Raw genomic sequence first — 3,997 nt, forward strand, 5'->3', positions numbered from 1 at the left:
TTGCTTGCTCTTGAGGCAACTGAGGGACAATGCAAATGCTATGCAATGGATCATGATATGCTATGACCTAACATGAAAATGTATGCATAATGATAGGTGCAAATTTGAGGTGCTACAAGTTCATGCACTCCTCCTTGGGCTTCCTTCTTCTCAACTGTCGCTCGTTCGACTCCCCATGATTGATGGTTTTGAGCCATGTCTTCGATGAGGGCACTAGCTTCAGGATAAGGTTTGTTCATCAGAGCACCGCCTGCGGAAGCGTCGATGGTCATCTTAGTGTTATAATGAAGTCCATTATAGAAGGTCTGAATGATTAACCAATTTTCTAAACCATGGTGTGGGCGTGCTCTTAACAACTCTTTATATCTCTCCCAAGCTTCGAACAACGATTCTCCTTGGTTCTGGGTAAATCTAGTTATGTGGTTTCGAAGAACGGAGGTCTTACTCGGGGGAAAGTATCTAGCAAGGAATACTCTTATAAGGTTATCCCAAGTCATAATGGAATTGGATGGAAGGGAATCTAACCATGATAGGGCTTTATCTCTGAGGGAAAAAGGGAATAATCTTAAACGGATTGCCTCAGGAGAAGCTCCATTGGTTTTAAAAGTGTCTTCTAATTGAAGAAAGATTTTTAAATGTTGGTTTGGGTTCTCAGTAGCAAGACCTGCAAATTGTCTCTGTTGCACTAGTTGCAACAGGGAGGGTTTAAGTTCGAAATTATTAGCTGGGATGGTTGGGTTTACTATACTAGAACTAGGTTCTTCGTTGGATGGTTGGGCGAAGTCCTTAAGAGGTCTTTGGTTTTGATCTTCGGCCATAGCTCTCCTAATGCTATGGAAAAATAAACGTGTGCGAGCGTAACGTTCAGGTTCCTCCAGAGGATATACTAAACTTCCGGTGCAGCGAGTTCTTCGCATTGACCGGTGGGAAATAACCTAAGTCTAAACGATATAACAACAGGGTACGAAATTTGACGAAATTGGTCCCGGCAACGGCGCCAAAAACTTGATGCGTGCCTTTCGTAAGTATACGAACGCGTCCGAGTAATATAAAAGATTGTCGAATCCACAGAGACCAAGTGTCAATCTATCATTATCTATTGTTATGGTGTTTATCAAAGGTAATCAAACTAGGGGTTTTTAGAGTGTGCAATGAAAAGTAAAGTGTTGAATAAAGTTCAATTAATAAAGAAAGGTTCGAATGCAATTCACATAATCAATTAATAATCCAAGTACTTGCTAATAGAACTACTTATGGGCAGTGTTTCCTACTTTGAAAAGAACCAATTTAACAGGAACTGTCGCTTTTGCGTATTCAGAACCGAGTTGTACTCCCTAATCAAACCCTCTTATTGTCACTTATAAAAAGGGGCGCATTGCGTTAGAGTAGTAAACCTATTTTTAAGAAATATAGTATCTTGACTAAGTTGAAAAGTATTTTAACCTGAATTTCTTAACCAAAAGAGGTTCTCACGAACCAGGCTCTAAACTTATAAACGCGTCCGAAATTAGTTTTAAAATCACTTTTCTTCTTAAGTTAAAAACTCCTAATGAACTAAACAAAGCGCTTTCACTGTTTTTGAAATAGTTAAAAACAACTAAGTTTAAAAAGACGTTGGACGACTTTCGATCTTACCCAACAGAAATTAAGTGCGGGAAAACTTAGGTTGAAAGTCAAAATAGCCCTTAAGTGTTTCTACGAACAATTGTATGGATTATCGGTTCAATTATGATCCTTACATTCTAACCTTTATAGATTTAGTTAGACATGGTAAAGTAAAGGTGCATTTTAATCTAAATAAAAGTAGTGCGAGTGCGGAAAGTAAATAAAAGTAGTGCGAGTGCGGGAAATAAATAAAGTAAAGCGAGTGTGGGAAATAAATAAAGTAAAGCGAGTGCGGGAAATAAATAAAATAAAGCGAGTGCGAGAAATAAATAAAGTAAAGTGCGAGTGCGAGAAATAAATAAAGTAAGCAAGTGCGGGAAATAAATAAAGTAAAGCGAGTGCGGGAAATAAATAAAGTAAAGTGCGAGTGCGAGAAAATAAAATAGATAAAGGTAAAGCAATAAAAACCTGCTCCAATTGGAGGGTTGAATAAAATGCGAAGCGGAAATGAAAATGGCGGCAGGATTAACTTCCTTCTAAAGTGCTTCAAACTCGATTACAGACTCGATCACAAACTCGATTACACAATTGTGGTAACACCCCAATACGAAGCGATTACCACTTTGAAATACTGAATATCTGCCTAAGTGAAACTAAGTTTGCTCTAAGTTTGCCTCTGCTCTAAGTTTGGAAGATTAAACAAATGAATTCGAGTCTCTATTTATAGGCATGTAAAAACAAGGGAAATGACAAGGATGCCCTTCAATTTGAAAGTGGGAGGGAAATCTTTTCTTCTTGTGGCGCCCGCCACAAGTCCATGGCGCCCGCCATAAGGCCAAATTGTGGCGCCTTAGTGGAAGTAGTGGGGAACGTGGCAGTTGAGGGAAGTTGAGCTAGGACACGTCATGGTTGGGTCCATGGCGCCAGCCACAGTGGGAGCCACAAGTGTAAAATGCTGAATTTTAGGGTTTTTAGCTCATTTTCACTCCTTTTCTCGCTCGGGGCTCCGATTAAAGTAAAAACCTGAAAAAAAAGAGACATAGTAATAACATAACAAAATAACAATAAAACAACTAAAATGCATGCGAAATCAGAGTCGAAAATATGGTAAATTTCAGTGTCATTAGTATAATGAACCAAACTAATAGAATATACCACCCACTAAAAGAAAAGATCAAAAGGGATGGACCTATCTCATCCATACTTGTAGTGGTTAATCTAACACAAGGTTATTGATGAACCAATTAGCCTTAGGATATTGAGACTTCATTGGTCAATGAAAAGGATGGGAAATAATGGGATTGAAGATGAATAGGGAGGGGAGATGAGAGAAACACAAATTGGTCATGGGAGGAATTTTATCAAATTAAAATCATTCATTCATTTAAGGAGATGAAATGTACATTTCATCAATCCCCTAAATCCAATTATTGTAACTTAACAAAAGTCAAATCAACCTTGACCAAGGCCAAAACACATAGTCAAACATCACAAGTCAATAAAAATGGCTCAACATAATTTCTATACAATTAATCAATTAAAAATCAAATTAAAAATGCATTTAAATTAAATTTAGTTTGGTCAAAACCTAAAACCTCTTCAAAACACCAAATAAATGGCCAAGAGATTTATCTTAGGTCAAACAAGGTCAAAGGACCTTAGACAAATTTTTTCATGATTTTTGAAAAGTCAGAAGTATTTTTGAATAATTTAAAATATGCACAAAAATAATTAATTCATGAAAAATGTCAAAATTAATCCAAAATATAATTTTAATTCAGAAAAGGAAAGAGAAAAATATTTAAAGATTTTTGGTGAAAGTCCCATATTTTTTGGATTAAAAATGAAATTAATATGAATTAATCAAAATAACACAAATAATTGAAAAAAAATCAGAAAATACAAAAAACAAGGGCCATCAGATCTCCCTCATTAATTGAAGTGGAAGATCTGATGGCCAAGCGCGTGTGTTCCACAATGGTTCTTAGTCAATATGCTGCAGGCTTGGTGTAACACCTCAAAATTTACCCTCCTCTCTTGGGACTAGCATTAACATATTGCATTACATTTTTAGGTCATTAGGCATTGCATATTGCATATCATGTGGTTACATTGTGCAAGCCATTCTCCCAAGTCTTGATCAGAAGATGGAGAAGTCAGAGTGCAAGCCTAGGGTTTATTGACTGATCATGGGCCATCTGAGGATTGGGCTGTGAATTAGGGTTTTGTGATTCTCAATGGATGATTGGTCTTCATCTTGATTGCAATGATACATCATCATCATCATGGTTAGATGTCATCAGAAGATTGAAGAAGATTCCTGGAGATTAGGGTTTTGACCACTGGTCAACCCTAATCAGTGGTATTGGGCCAATCAGGGCTGGATCAGGAG

General features: G+C 37.1%; 1 non-coding gene across 1 annotated transcript; it reads left to right on the forward strand.

The window, feature by feature from the left end:
- The first annotated feature begins 327 nt into the window (after positions 1 to 327).
- On the forward strand, positions 328 to 434 carry LOC127116318 (small nucleolar RNA R71). Its single transcript, XR_007801270.1, has one exon. It is a non-coding gene; the product is annotated as a small nucleolar RNA R71 (small nucleolar RNA).
- The last annotated feature ends 3,563 nt before the right edge of the window (positions 435 to 3,997 follow it).

This window comes from Lathyrus oleraceus, chromosome 1 (genome assembly GCF_024323335.1).
Source record: "Lathyrus oleraceus cultivar Zhongwan6 chromosome 1, CAAS_Psat_ZW6_1.0, whole genome shotgun sequence".
NCBI classification, from domain to species: Eukaryota; Viridiplantae; Streptophyta; class Magnoliopsida; order Fabales; family Fabaceae; genus Lathyrus; species Lathyrus oleraceus.